Raw genomic sequence first — 17,067 nt, forward strand, 5'->3', positions numbered from 1 at the left:
GACAGGGCAAGTTCCAGGCCAGCCCGCACCACACAGATGAAACCTAGTCTGCAAAAATACAGTAGTGAGCCATGAAATGCAACACACACCTCAAATCACCGCAAGTTCAAGGCCAGCCTGAGGCACATACAAATGTTATCAGAGAGTGTGGAAAACTCTCTGAGTAGCTACTCCATTAAAATGTATCAACCAGCACAACACCCAAGTTTCTGAAAGCTGCATCATAGGCTTCCACCCCAGCTTTCTGCTTTCTCAAGACCCTATGCACAAAGTGCTGGATGGGGGGGGGGTGTCCCATAAAGCTGCTTATCCTTCTTTTATTAGAGTGTTCCCAGTACTACAGGCCTAGCTACCACCATGTTTCTTTGCTTGCTTCTTTATAAGACTATATACCAAGGTTATTTCTGTACTGGGATGGTCTCCGTGGTGTGCCTAGAGGAAAGCTGTCATGCGCCCATGTTTCCCGCCGCTAGGAACAGGCGTGCAACAAACGAACAGATTCTTCTGCGGATAACCTTTATTGTACAGCACTTTGAGCAGGGGACTTCTTGAGCAGGAAACCTCTCTCTGAGCTGGGGACTCCCTACCGGGTTCTACTGTCTAGGCGACCTCTCACGCGCAGTCCCCCACGTGCGATCTCTCTGTCCGGTCTCTGTCCACACGGGATCTCCCACAATTTCTCCTATCGGGTCTCTCTCCACGTGGTACCTCTCCGCCATCCCTCCACGTGGGGTCTCCCGCAATCTCTCCACTGTCTCCCTCTCCTCCTCTATCTTCCTCTTCTCTTCACGTGGGGGAGAAATGCACTGCTATATATGCCTAGGAGACTCGTGTCGCTACCTGATTGGTGCGCCCTCCAGTAACTCAATAGTATGCCCCGAGAGTGGGCTATGACGTATGTGGCGCATGCGCATTAAGTCTCTTGGCTGGGCAACAGCTCTGTTTGCTGAGTTCTCGGCGGGAAGCCGGCGCCATGTTTGGGTGTGGCACAAACGGCTCCCTACAGAAATCGATACACTATTCTTCGAAAATACTTCTTGGACACCACAGAAATTCTCTTTCAAGTTGACTGTATATAGAGATTAATAGCATCCATGATAAAACTACTGTGCAGTGGCTTCTGCTCTACTGAAGTCTTCCACTCACTTTTCTGCTGATTTACACCTAACAAATAGCTGATAAGCTGTTTTCCAGTTATGATGTAACCAGACCATAGCTCCTGGTGCCTGTCACTAAAGATACAACAAAGAGAGATGGGGCTTTAATTTAAGTTGTAATTTACTTAGAAAGTCACCAATCCAAGAAAATAGGCAGTTATCTTTCCAAAGAGCTGCTGTTCTTCGCCTTACGTGTATACGGAGTTAAAACAAAGGCAGTTAGTCGCCTCAACGTACATCGTTCTTCTACCGGCCATGTCTTAGAGATGCTTGTGCCAGTGTTTATATCCCCATCATTCCATTGTCTCCAGCCCTTCATACATTTTTTTCTGTATGGTAAAATTTTCAAATTTCAAAGGCCACCAAGTCTGTCATTTCTAAGTCTTAAGTCTCTCATTTCTAATTTAGATTTTATCTAAATCAAAGTTTAATTCAGAATCAATCATTATTACTTTTCTGTCTCTCTCTTCTCTGCCTGTGAGAGTGATGGAGTATGAGTGTGTTGAGCTATTTACAAGGTGCATATGTAGACTCATTTCTACAATATTAAGTACATATGAATCCTTATTACACAGAATAAAAATGCCTCTAACTTTCTTATCCACACTCATTAACAGCTTATTTGAAGTGCATATAATTCTGAAAGTTTTTAGAGGTAACCAAGTAATATTATGTAGTCATTTACATTAGGCTATGGGATCTCAGTTCTTGGATGGGCACTAAATGTGACCCAGGTAGTTTGTTGTCATTGCTAATAATCTAAGGGCCATGTAGAAAGACAAACTCTATTTGAGAAAATGTCTCTATCAGATTACCTGTTGGCAAGTCTTTAGGGCGATTTCTTGATTAATATGTAATGTGAGCAGTACCACTCATGGGCAGCACCATCGCTGAGGAGGCAAGCCTGAGATGTTTAAGAAGACAGCTGGAACAGGCTAGGGAAAGCATGGCAGCAAGAAGAATTTTATGATCTCTGCCTCAGTTCCTGCCTCCAGGATTCTGCCCGTCATGGCAGACTACAGGCTATAAACTGAAATAAAGCTTTGAATGATATCTGGAAACAACTAGGTATCCTAGTTTGATTCCTATTGCTTTGATAAAATGCCACCTGAGGACAAAAGAATTTATCCCAGCTTATGTCATAATGGTAAGACTGGGCAGGAAGTCAAGGCAGGAATCTAGAGGCAGGAACTAAAGCAGAGGCCATGGATGAGTGCTGCTTACTGGCTTCCTGCCCACGTTCTCAGTCAGTTATCTTTCTTGTACCTATCAGGACTGCCTATCCAGCCACTAGACTACCGACAGTAGGATGGACACTCATCAATCATTAATCGAGAAAAAATGCTCAGGGTCTTATCTCAAGACCAATCTAATAGAGGGATTTTCTCAGTTGAGGTTCTTTCTTTCTAGATGTGTCTAAACTGGTGTCAAAACCTAACTAGCTTGACAAAAACTAAACAGTACACTAAAATTATAATCCAGAGGCATATGTTGAGATCTCATGATAGGTATTTTAATTAAGCATTTTGAGAAGTAGGATAAAGGGAAGGCAAGAGAGCCTTATAGCCAACAAACTAGTGTGATTGAAACTTTTAAATCATATCTAATAATGAAGCATAGATTTTTTAAACAATGGCATTTATTCAGTGACTTTATTTCCTTATTTAAAAATAATGTTATCAAGATTTGCTAGTGATAATGATAAAATATCAAAAATAAAAGCAAGATTCCCACACTTTTACAACCAGGCCGTGACCATTTGTAATCTGGCCTATAATGTTTGAACACAAACATCTGGACCCTAATTCTTAATGACCGTACCAAAATTTTGTCAGAAGAAGGAGGAAGAGGAGAAGAAGAAGGAGGAAGAGGAGAAGAGGAGGTGGAACAAGAAGAAAGAGGAGGAGGAGAAAGAGAAGAAGGAAGAGGAGAAGAAATAGAAGAAAAAGAAATAAAAAGAGAAGGAGAAAAAGGAGAAGAAGGAGAAGGAGGAGGAGGAGGAGGAGGAGGAGGAGGAGGAGGAGGAGGAAGAGAAGGAAGCATAAGAAAATACTTTCAAGGTTCTTTACAGAACTCCTGGCTCATACCAATTGGTAACCCATTAAAAACCATTTTAATTTTTATAGCCATAGGCCACACTCTAATTCATGTGTTAAGTCAATTCAACCAGACCACTACCCGATATGCCACATAAACTCCTGTTTGATTTGTGACTACAGATACCAGCACCTCACCCAAAGATCACCTCACCCACTGACCCGGGAGCACAGGGTAAAGTGAGAGGAGGAAGTGACCTTAACCCTTCAATTTCTCGGTTCAGAATTCAGGAATTAATTAGAATGAAGGCCAATGCTCTTACTCCTCTTGGGCCTTGATTCCCTTTAACCCCTGTTTCATGTACTGGTCTCCTCTTTATGTAAGGCAAAGAAGCATGGAGTGCTCCCAGATACTACTGCCTGAAGGGTTCAACAACATTCCTCTCCAGCTTCAGCACTGAAGTTACAGGACAAGGACTCTTCACTGACATTATGAGAATCAGCTTCCTGATGAATAGGCCCAGGGCAAACCTTCTGTACTGGCTGGCTTTCTGTGTCAGCTTTAAGAGAGAAAGGGGCCTCAGCTGAAAGAATGCTCCCATAAGATCCAGCTGCATTTTCTCAATTAGTGATTAATGGGAGAGGGCTCAGCCCATGGTGGGTGGTGCCATCCTTTCCTGGTGGTCCTGGGTTCTATAGGAAAACAGGCAGATAAATCCATGTGAAGCAAGCCAGTGTACCGTGGAACTGTGTCTCCACCTGTACTCATGCTGAAATACACCATCACATCTTTTACAAACTGAACATTGACCCAGTGAACCAATGAATAAGCATCGAGACATTAAACCTAGCATCAGTTTTTGTTTTTTTTTTTTTTTTTTTGTGAATGACACAGGTTTTATCTTAATAATTTGGCAGTATGCATACAAACTATAGTGGATATTAAAAATCCACGCTTGCGATATTGTTTTAAGAAAGTGTATTATCTATTAGCAATCAACTAATGCTGCGGTATCCATTATCTAAGGTGCAAAGGTAGCCATCTCAACATTGATAGAGTGACCCCATAGTTTCTATATTTGAATGCTTAATCATCAAGGAGTGGCATTACTTGAAAAAAGATTTATAGATGTATCTTCTCAAGTCTGGCTGCGTGCCACCATGCTCCCTGACATGATAATGGACCAAACCTCGAGAACTGTAAGCCAGCTCCCAATTACGTGCTTTATTTTATGAGAGTTGACTTTGCATCATGACTCTTCACAGAGTAGCCAGCAGCCCTTTTAATAAGCTGCCACCTGGAACTGGTCTATCCTCCATCTCGGCCCATAGCCACAGACAGATAAGACACACTGACCTCAGGACTGGTGACCTGCCCGCAGAGAACTGAAGAGAACTGAGCTCCCGTGGGAGGCACAGGAGTGCTTTCCCCACTGAGCCCACAGGTGAGCCCAAGCCTCTCTCCATTGATTGTCTGGAGAGGACCTTCCAGAACTCTCAGGGCACAGGGATCTTGGTGCTGTCTGGGAACGGACTGGTCTGGCCTCCATCTCGGCCCACAACCACAGGAAGATCAGGCACACTGCCGTCAGGACTGGTGGCCTGCCAACAGAGAACTGAGTGCCCAGAGAAGACAGGAGCACTCTCCCTAAGGAACCCATGAGCCCCATCTGCAGCCAGACCTAGTGCCAGCCCATTGCCATCAGGACTCACATAGTGCCCATAGAGAGCGGAACACCAATCAGGACTGGTAGCCTGCCAGCAGGTTACTGAGCCCTCTGAAGAGTCACGGGAGGGCTGTCACTCCTGATCACAGGGGCGAGTCTACATTCCTTCCCCATTGTCTATCCAGGGAGAAGCCACCTGGAACTCTCTGGGTGCTGCCTGGAAACAGACACTTCCAGCACAAGGTCAGAGCCTGCCCAGTTGCATCGGGACTGGGCACTGCCTTTGGAACTCACAGTCTACCCAGAGAGCCAAACACCCAGGAACAATCTCCCTCTGGAGACTCACAGGAGAGACAAGCTCCATTAAGAGATAACAAGATCATCTGGCACCGATAAGAAAGATGGCAAGAGGCAAGCACATGTATCTACAAAACAGAAACCAAGACAACCTGGCAACATCAGAACACAACTCTCCCAACATGGAAAATAGTGTATATCCCAACTCACCAGGAAAACAAGATTTAGACTTAAAATTATACTTCATGATGATGATGGAGGTCCTCAAGAAGCACATAAATAACACTTTTAAAGAAGTACTGAAAAGCCAGGAGAACACATGCGAAGAAGTTGAAGCCCTTAAAGAAGAAACACAAAAATCACTTAAAGAGCTTAAGGAAAGCACAAACAAACAGGTGAAGGAACTGAAAACAGAAATAGAAAAAAATGAAGAAATAACAAAAGGAAACAACTCTGAAGTTGTTTCCTTTTGTTGGAAAACCTAGGATAGACATCAGGAGTCATGGATGCAAGCATCACAAACAGAGTACAAGAGATGGAAGAGAGAATCTCAAGAGCAGAACATACCATAGAAATCATTTACACAATAGTCAGAGAAAACGGAAAAATCAAAAAGCTTCCAGGAAATATAGGACACAATGAGAAGACCAAATCTAAGGATAATAGGTGTAGAAGAGAGCAAAGACTCCCAACTAAAAGGCCCAGTTAATATCTTTAACAAAATTATAGAAGAAAACTTTGATAACCTAAAGAAAGACATAATTGTGAACATACAAGAAGCCTACAGAACCCCAAATAGATTGGACCAGAAAAGAAACTTCTTCCGACACATAATTTCACAGCAACTAATGTTCAAAACAAAAGAATACTAAAAGCAGTAAGGGAAAAAGGACAGGTAACATATAAAGACAGACTGATCAGAATTACACCAGACTTTTCAATAGAGACTATGAATGCTATAAGATCCTGGACTGAAGTCACACAGACTCTAAAAGAACAAAAATGCCAGCCCAGGTCACTATATCCAGTGAAACTCTCAATTATCATAGAAGGAAAATCCAAGATATTTTAGGACGAAAGCAAATTTATACAATATCTGTCTACAAATCCAGTACTGCAAAAAATAAAAAATGAAAAACTTTATCACAAAAAGGAAACTTCACCCGGCAGAACAGGGCTCAGACCACCCGCCACCTGGAACAGCGGAGCACCAGAAATATAGGCCTGGTGAGAAGGTGATCCCAGTAGCCAGGGGGCAGAGAGATCTCTGTCAAGCAAGGACGGAAAGCACGCCCCTGCCCTGCCTGATCCAGGAACCAGGAACCCAGCATTGGGACCTCTGTTCCCACCCAGCAGATTTGGGACACAGAACATGGCTCAGACCATCCCTCACCTGGACCAGCGGAGATCCAGGGACACAGGCCAGGTACAAGAGAAAGGCAAGAACCTATCACTGACAACAAGATGGCAGGAGGAAAGCAAAAGAACATATCCCAGGGAACCAAGACAACCTGGCAACACTAGAACCCAGCTCTCCCATCACAGCAAACAGCAGAATGCAAAACACTCCAGAAAAAGAAGACTCAGACATGAAATCCTGCCTCAAGATGATGATGGAGATCCTTAAACAAGTACAGGAGTAAAAGAATAAAGAATTATAAGCTATTAAAGAAGAAACAAGAAAAACACTCAAAGAACTCAAAGAACTAGAGAAAACAGAACCAAAGAGATGAAGGAAGGGAAGAAGGAATTTAAAACAGAAATGGACACAATAAAGAAAACACTAAAAGAGACAACCCAAGAAGTAGAAATCCTAAAAAAGAAATCAGGAGTCACAGATGCAAGCATTTCCAACAGACTACAAGAGATGGAAGAGAGAATCTCGGGATCCGAAGACAACGTTGAAAACATAGATAAAACAGTCAGAGAAGATGCAAAAACCATAAAGCTCCTAACCCAAAATGTCCAGGAGATCCAGAACACAATGAGAAGACCAAACCTAAGGATAATAGGAATAGAAGAGGGAGAAAAATATCAACTAAGAGGCACAGTAAATATCTTCAACAAAATTGTAGAAGAAAACTTCCCTACCCTCAAGAATGAGATGACATTGAGCATAAAAGAAGCCTTCAGAACTACAAATAGGTTGGACCAGAAAAGAAATTCCTCCGGACACATAATAGTCAAAACACCAAGTGCCCAAAACAAAGAAAGAATATTAAAAGCAGTAGGGAAAAGGGTAAGGTATCATATAAAGGCAGACCAATGAGAATCACACTCAAATTCTCAACAAAGACTATGAAAGCTAAAAGAGCCTGGACAGACATCATGCAGACCCTAAGAGAGCACAAGTGCCAGCCCAAGCTGTTATACCCAGCAAAACTCTCAATCACCATAGATGGAGAGATGAAGATATTTTAAGACAAATTTAAATTTACACAATATCTGACCACAAAACCAGCACTACAACAAATTATAGGTGGAAAACCCAATATAATGAAGGGAACTACATCCTAGAAAAAACAAAATACTAAGCAAGAAAATCAAAAAAAGAAAGAGACACAGACACAACTCATTCTACAAAAGCAATAATAGCAGGAAAAAGCAACCATTATTCCTTGATATCTATTAACATAAATGGACTCAACTCCCCCAAAAAAGACATAGGCTATCACACTGGATACAGAAACAAAATCCAGCATTTTGCTGCATACAGGAAACTCATCTCAGAGACAAAGACAGACACTATCTCAGAGTAAAAGGGTGAAAAAAAAACTTCCAAGCAAACAGCCCCAAGAAGCAAGCTGGAGTGGCTATTCTGATATCAAATAAAGTAAATTTCCAATCAAAAGTTATCAAAAAAGATGAGGAAGGACACTTTTTACTCATTACAGGGGAAATCTGTCAGAAGGAACTCTCAATCCTTAACATATATGCTCCAAATACAAAAGCACCCACATTCACAAACAAAACCCTACTAAAGCTCAAAAAATACATTTCACCCCACACAATAATAGTGAAAGACTTTAATACCCCACCCTCACCAATGGACAGATCATTGAAACAGAAACTGAACAAGGACACTGTAAACTAGCAGAGACTATGAACCAACTAGAATTAATAGATATCTACAGAACATATCATCCTAAAGTAAAAGAATACACCTTCTCAGCACCTCATGGCACCTTCTCGAAAATTGACCACATAATTGGACACAGAACAAGCCTCAATCAATATAAGAAGATTGAAATACTCCCATGAATCCTCTCAGACCACCATGGTCTAAGGCTAATCTTTAACAACAACAAAGACAACAAAAAGCCCACATACACATGGAAACTAAACAATGCTCTGTTAAACAATAGCAGGGCCAAAGAAGAAATAAAGAAAGAAATTAAGGATTTTCTAGAATTCAATGAAAACGAAAACACAACATACCCAAACCTATGGGATGCAATGAAAGCAGTACTGAGAGGAAAACTCATAGCTCTGAGTGCTTTCAAAAATAAACTGGAGAGAGCATCCATCAGCAACTTGACAGCACAGCTGAAAGATCAAGAACAAAAGGAAGCAGATACACCCAAAAGATGTAGACAGCAAGAGATAATCAAACTTAGGGCAGAAATAGACAAAATAGAACCAAAAAGAACCATTGAAAGAATCAACAAAACCAAGAGATGGTTCTTTGAGAAAATCAACAAGATTGATAAACCCTTAGCCAGACTAAATATAGGGCAAAGAGAGAGTATCCAAATTGACCAAATCAGGAAGGAAAGTGGGGACATAACAACTGAAACTGAGGAAATTTAAAAAAATCATCAGATCCTACTACAAAAGCCTATACTCCACAAAGTTGGAAAATTTGGAGGAAATGGATGAATTCCTAGAAAAATACAAGATCCTAAAGTTAAACCGGGACCAGGTAAACCATCTAAATAATCACATAACACCTAAAGAAATAGAAGAAGTCATCAAAAGCCTCCCAACCAAAAAAAGCCCAGGTCCAGACGGGTTAGTGCAGAATTTTATCAGACATTTATTGCTAACATGATACCAATACTCTCCAAACTATTCCACAGGATAGAATCAGATGGAATACTACCTAACTCATTTTTTGAGGCTACAATAACCCTCATTCCTAAACCACAAAAAGATCCTACAAGGAAAGAGAACTTCAGACCAATCTCACTTATGAACATTGATGCAAAAATACTCAACAAAATCCTTGCAAACTGAATCCAAGAACACATCAAAAGGATCATTCATCATGATCAAGTAGGCTTCATCCCTGGGATGCAGTAATGGCTTAATATAAGGGAATCCATCAATGTAATCCACCATTTAAAGAAACTCAAAGAAAAAAACCACATGGTCATCTCACTAGATATGGAGAAAGCATTTGACAAAATTCAACACCCCTTTATGTTAAAAGTCTTGGAAAGAACAGGAATCCAAGGTCCATACCTAAACATAATAAAAGCAATATGCAGCAAACCAACAGCCTACATGAAACTTAATGGTGGAAAACTTGAAGCAAAACTTGAAGTCCCACTAAAATCAGGGACTTCACAAGGCTGCACACTTTCCCCCTACCTATTCAACATAGTACTGGAAGTCCTGGCTGGAGCATTTAGACAGCAAAAGCAAATCAAAGTGATACAAATTGGAAAGGAAGAAGTAAAAACATCACTTTTTGCAGATGACCTGATAGTGTTCTTAAGTGACCCCACAAATTCCACCAGAGAACTCCTACAGCTGATAAACAAGTTCAGCAAAGTGGATGGATATAAAATTAACTCAAACAAATCAGTAGCCTTCCTATATTCAAAGGACAAACATGTGGATAAAGACTTTAGGGAAAAGATACCCTTCACAATAGTCACAAAAAATATAAAATACCTTGGTGTGTCTCTAACTAAGCAAGTGAAGGACCTGTATGACAAGAACTTCAAACCTCTAAAGAAGGAAATAGAGGAAGATCTCAGAAAATGGAAAGATCTCCCATGCTCATGGATTGGAAGGATCAACATTTTAAAAATAGCCTTCTTACCAAAAGCAATCTACAGATTCAATGCAATCCCCATCAAAATTCCAACCCAGTTCTTCATTGAGTTGGAAAGATCAATGTGCAATTTCATATGGAATAACAAAAGACCTAGAATAGCGAAATCCATCCTCAACAACAAGAAAACATCTGCGGGAATCACTGTCCCTGACCTCAAGCTATATTACAAGGCAATTGTGCTGAAAACTGCATGGTACTGATACAGAAATAGGCATGTAGATCAATGGAATAGAATAGAGGATCCAGAAATGAGCCCTCATGTATATGGTCACCTGAATTTTGACAAAGGAGCTGTAAACATTCAATGGAAAAAGGACAGCCTATTCAACAAATGGTGTTGGTCCAACTGGCACTCAGCATGCAGAAGAATGAAAATAGACCCTTTCTTATTTCCTTGTACAAAGCTCAAGTGTAAGTGGATCAAAGATCTCCACATTAAACCAGATACACTGAAACTATTAGATGAGAAAATAGGGAAAACCTTAGAATACATAGGCATAGGAGAAAATTTTCTGAACAAAACGCCAATGGCTCTTGGTCTAAGGTCAAAGATTAACAAATGGGACTTAATGAGATTGCAAAGTTTTTGTAAGGCTAAGGACATTGTCAAGAAAACAAAACGGCAGCCAACAGAATAGGAAAAGATATTTACCAACTCCACATCAGATAGAGGCCTAATATCCAAGGTATACAAAGAACTCAAAAAGCTAGACACCAGAGAATCAAACAACCCTATTAAAAAATGGGGTACAGAGCTAAACAAAACGTTCTCAATTGAGGAATATGGAATGGCTGTGAAACATCTAAGGAAGTGCTCAACATCCTTAGCCATCAGGGAAATGCAAATCAAAACAACCCTGAGATTCCACTCACACCAGTCAGATTGGCCAAGATCCAAAACTCAGATGACAACAGATGCAGTAAACTGATATAACCACTCTGGAAATCAGTCTTTCAATTCCTCAGAAAATTGGACATAGTACTACCTGAAGATCCAGCTATTCCACTTCTGCGTATATACCCCAGAGACACTCCAATATACGACAAAGATACATGCACCACAATGTTCATTGCAGCTCTATTTATAATAGCTAGACGCTGGAAAGAACCCAGATGTCCTTCAGCAGATGAATGGATACAAAAGTTGTGGTACATTTATACATTGGAGTACTACTCAGCTATCAGAAACAGTGACTTAACCAAATTCTTAAGAAAATGGTTGCATCTAGAGAATATCATCCTGAGTGAGATAACCCAGTCACAAAAGAACAGACATAATATGCAGTCACTGATAGTGGGATGCTAACCCCAGAGTCTTGGACTGCCCTTGAAACAACTCACAAAGTGCGTGAAGTTCAAGAAAAAAAATTAGGCTCAATCCTTACACACTAAGAAAATGTTGACTTATTCCGGGTTACATCCTGTTTTGCTTGTACTTTTTTGCTCATTGTAACTAGTAAGATCTTAATGCAGAGTATCAAACTTTAAAAAAAAAATGCTTAAAAATTTGTACATTTATCTATGTTGTTCTTAAAAATAAAGTTCTTCAATAAAAAAAAAAAAAAGGAAACTTAACCCTAGGAACATCAAGAAGCTAATCTTCTTGCAACAAACACCAAAGAAGAAAAACACACAAACATAATTCTACTTCTAATAGCAAAAATAGCCGGAAACAAAAAAAAAATCACTATTCCTTAATATCTTTTAATATCAGTAGTCTCGATTCCCTAATAAAATGGCATAAACAGGGTCTCGCATTTTGTTACATCCAGGAAACTCAACTCAGCAACAGAGACAGGCACTACTTCAGAGTAAAAGTTTAGGAAAAAACTTTCCAATCAAATGGTCCCAAGAATGAAGCTGGAGTAGCTATCCTAATATCAAACAAAATAGATTTTCAACCAAAAGTCATCAAAAATGATAAGGAAGGATACTTTTTACTCATCGAAGCAAAAGTGTATCAAGATTAACTCTCAATCCTGAACATCTATGCTTGAACCAAAGAGCAACTACATACATTAAGAAACTCTACTAAAAATCAAATTATATTTTGCACCACACACAATAATAGTGGGAGACTTCAACACCCCACTCTCACCAATGGACAGATCATGGAAGCAGAAACTTAACAGAGACTCAGTAAATACCAGAAGTTATGAAAGAAATGGATTTAACAGACATCTATAGAATATTTCATCCTAAAACTAAATAATACTAATGAAAATGAAGGCACAACATACCCAAAATTACAGGATGCAATAAAAGCAGTGCTAGGAGGAAAACTCATAGATCTGCGAGCTGCCAAAAAGAAACTGGAGAGAGCATACACTAACCCCTTGACAGAATACCTGAAAGCTCTAGAACAAAAAGAAGCAGATAGACTCAAGAGGAGTTGATGGCAGAAAATAATCAAACTCAGAGCTGAACTCAACCAAATACAAACAAAAGAACTATACAAAGACTCAACAAAACCAAGAGCTATTTGGTTTCTTTGTTTTTTTGTTTTTGTTTTTGTTTGTTTGTTTGTTTTGGTTTTGGTTTTTTTTTTTTTTTTTTTTTTTTTTTGAGAAAATCAACAAGATTGATAAACCCTTAGCCAGACTAACTAGAGGGCACAGAGAGTAACCAAATTAATAAAATCAGAAAAGAAAGGGGAGACATAACAACAGAAACTGAGGAAATTTAAGAAATCGTCAGATCTTACAACAAAAGCCTATACTAAATAAAACTGGAAAATCTGTAGGAAATGAATAAATTTCTAGACAGATACCAGATACCAAATTTAAATGAGGATCATTTAAACCATCTAAACAGCCCCATAAGCTCTAAAGAAATAGAAGCAGTCATTAAAAGCCTCCCAACCATAAAAAGCCCAGGACCTTATGGGTTTAGTGCAGAATTCTATCAGGCCTTCATAGAAGACCAATACTCTCCAAACTATTCCACAAAATAGAAACACAGAATACTATCTGACTCGTTCTTCAAAGTCACCATTATGCTCATTCCTAAACCACACAAAGACCCTACAAAGGAAGAGAACTTTAGGACAGTTTCACTCATAAACACTGATGCAAGAATACTCAATAAACTTCTTGCAAACCAAATCCAAGAACACATCAAAACAATCATTCACCACGATCAAGTAGGCTTCATCCCAGGGATGCAAGGATGGTTCAATATACAGAAATCCATCTGAAATAAACTATATAAACAAACTCAAAGCAAAAAACCGCAGGATCATCTCTCTAGATACTGAGAAAGCATTTCACAAAATACAACACCACTTCATGTTAAAAGTTTTGGAAAGGTCAGGAATTGAAGGCTCATACATAAACATAGTAAAAACAATATACAGTAAACCAGGAGCTCACATCAAACTAAATGGTGAAAAAGATAGAAGCAATCCCACTAAAATTAGGGACTAGACAAAGCTGCTCACTCTCTCCCTACCTACTAAATATAGTGCTGAAAGTACTAGCCAGAGCCATCAGACAACAAAAAGAGGTAAAAGGGATACAATTTGGAAAGGAAGAAGTCAAAATATCACTATTTGCAGATGATATAATAGTATAGTTAAGTGACCCCAAAATTCCACCAGAGAAATTTACAGCTGATAAAGAACAGCAAAGGGGCTGGATATAAAATTAACTCAAACCAATCACTAGTCTTCCTCTACTCGAAGGACAAACATACTGAGAAAGCAATTGGAGAATTGAAAACTTTCACAGTGGTCACAAAGAAAATAAAATACCTTGGTGTGACCCTAACTAAGCAACTGAATGATCTCTATGAGAAAAACTTCAAGTCTCTGAAGAAGGAAATTGAAGATCTCAGAAGATGGAAAGATCTCGCATACTCATGGATTGGAAGGATCGGCATAGTAAAAATGTCCATTTTGCCTAAGGCAATCTACAAATTTAGTGCAATCCCCGTCAAAATTCCAACTCAATTCTTCATGGAGTTAAAAAAAGCAATTTGCAAAATCATTTGGAATAATAAAAAGCCCAGGATATCAAAAATCAGGAATTAAAAAAAAAAAAAAAAAAAAAACCTTCAGGAAAATCAACATCCCTTACCTCAAGCTGTATTACAGATGAATCAAGATAAAAAGTGCATGGTATTAATACAGAGACAGGCAGGTAGATCAATAAAATAGAATCAAAGACCAAGTAGTGAACCCACACACCTATGGTCATTTGATCTTTGACAAAGGAGCTAAAAACATTCAATGGAAAAAGCACAGCCTCTTCAACAAATGGTGCTGGTCCAACTGTCAGTCAGAATGCAGAAGAATGCAAATCGATCCTTTCCTATCTCCTTGTAAAAAACTCAAGTGCAAGTGGATCAAAGACATCCACATAAAACCAGGTAAACTGAAACTAATAGAATGTGGGGAAGCACTTAGAACACATAGGTACAGGAAAAATTTTCCTAAACAACACCAATGGCTTATGCTCTAAGATCAAAAATCAACAAATGGGAACTCATGAAATTGCAACGCTTCTGTAAGGCAAAGGATACTTTGTATGGCAACCAACAAATTGGGGAAAGATTTTTACCAGTCCTACATTTGATAGAGGGCTAGTATCCAATATATGCAACAAACTCAAGAAGTTAGACTATATAGAATCAGATAATTCTATTAAAAATAGGGTACAGAGCTAAACAAATAATTCTCAGCTGAGGAATATCAAATGGCTGAGAAGCACCTGAAGAAATGCTCAACATCCCTAGTCATCAGGGAAATGCAAATCAAAACAACCCTCAGACTCCACCTCACACCAGTCAGAATGGTTAAGATCAAAATTCAGGTGATAGCAGATGTTGGCATGGATGTGGAGAAAGAGTAACACTCCTCTACTGCTGGTAGGGTTGTAAGCTGGTACAACCACTCTGGAAATCATTATGGCGGTTCCTTAGAAAATTGACCTGAGAATCCAGCCATACCACTGTTGGGTATATACTTAAAAGTAGCTCCAACATCTAACAAGGACACATGCATAACCATGTTCATAGCAGCCTTATTTATTATAACCAGAAGCTGGAAAGAACCCAGATGTCCATCAACAGAGGAATAGATACAGAAATTTTGATAATATCCACAATGGAATACTACTCACCTAAAAACAATGACTTCATGAAATTCCTAGGCATATGGATGGAACTTGAAGCTATCATCCTGAGTGAGGTGGCCCAACTACGAAAGGACACTCACAGTATGTACTCACTGACAAGTGGATACTAGCCCCCAAACCTTGAAATACCCAAGGAACCATCCACACAACTTATGAAGCTCAAAGGTAAGAAAGGCCAGAAAGTGGATGCCTCAGTCTTTCTTAGAAGGAAGAACAAACTTTCATGGGAGCAAATAAAGAGATAAATAGAGGAGCAGGGATTGGAGAAAAGATCATCCAAAGACTTCCTCACCTGGGGATACACACCATATGTGCCCAATAAACCCAAGCACTATTGTTGATGCCAAGAAGTTCTTACTGGCAGGAGCCAGATATGGATGCCTCATCAGAGGCTCTGCCAGAACCATGCTGATACAGAGGAGGGTGCTTGCAGCTAACCATCAGACTAAACATGAGGACCCCAATGAAACAGCTAGAGAAGGAACTGAATGAGCTGAAAGGGTCTGCAACCCCATGGGAAGAATAAAATTATCAACTATTCAAACCTACCAGAGCTCCCAGGGACTAAAACACTGACCACTGAGTTCTCATGGAAAGACCCATAGCCTGAGGTACATATGTAGCAGAGGATATCGTTTTTCTGACATCCATGGGAGGAGAGGCTTTTGGTCCAGGAAGGCTCGTTTTCCTAGTGTAGGGGAACACCAAGGTGCTGAGGTGGGAGAGGGTGGTTGGGAGAGGGAGCACCTTCATGAAGGCAATGAGAGGGGGATGGAGGATGGGATTGTGTGAAAGGGATAACATCTGAAATGTAAATGCAGAGAATTTTCAATAAAAGTTTTTGGAAAAAAGATAAGCTGCCACCTGGCAGGCAATGGCAGTAGATGAAGGGAGCTATTCCTAGTTCCTGTTGCTAGGTCCCTGGGAGAAGCGTAAAGCAATCCCATGTGACAGTGAGTGAATCCCTGATAACCGGACATGCAATTATTTATACTTTTGGATTTTTGTTTTGCTTTAATTTGATTTTGACTGTGTCCTTGTAATTACCTCTTGAAGTACGAATGCATTTAATTTATTTTTGATTTTACAGAAGCTCATGGTTAAGAGACTGAATTTTTAAAGGTATTCTAGGTTTTTAAAGAGACCCAGTTTCTTTTAAAGCTGAATTTCAAAGTGTTTGAATATTTAAAGACTGCAGAACTTTTAGAAGTTCGTTAAATGTTTTATATTATGATATAGATATTAATGTGTTATTGTGGAAATAAATAAGAAAGAAAGGTTGTAGCTTAATGGTGATGTATTTATGTGTCAAGTTTACAAAGGGCCAAATGTGCTAAGACATAAAGGAAAGAGGAACTTTTGTAATTAAATTATAATTTCAAAAACTAATTCGTAATATTTGATGTTCTGTGGAATCCATTTGTCAACGACTCAGTAATAGATAGGCGTTTCTGGCTCTGCGAGTTGGTTGTTGTTTGTTTTAGTGTCCTACTTTGTTTTGCTTGGTTTTTGTTTTTTCTAGTATACAGAATATAGGTGGGGTATTGGCCAGTCTTAGAACATTACTCTAAATATATGTGTGTATATATTTCAGGAAGCTGAGACTTTTTAACCTTTTTCTAGAGTTTACTAACTTACTTTCATCTCCCAAGACGGGCCATATAGAGGAGGGTAAAGATTCATGAGCTGAACACCTTAGACTCACAAACC

This window comes from Micromys minutus, assembly GCF_963924665.1.
Source record: "Micromys minutus genome assembly, chromosome: 15".
Classification (NCBI taxonomy): Eukaryota; Metazoa; Chordata; class Mammalia; order Rodentia; family Muridae; genus Micromys; species Micromys minutus.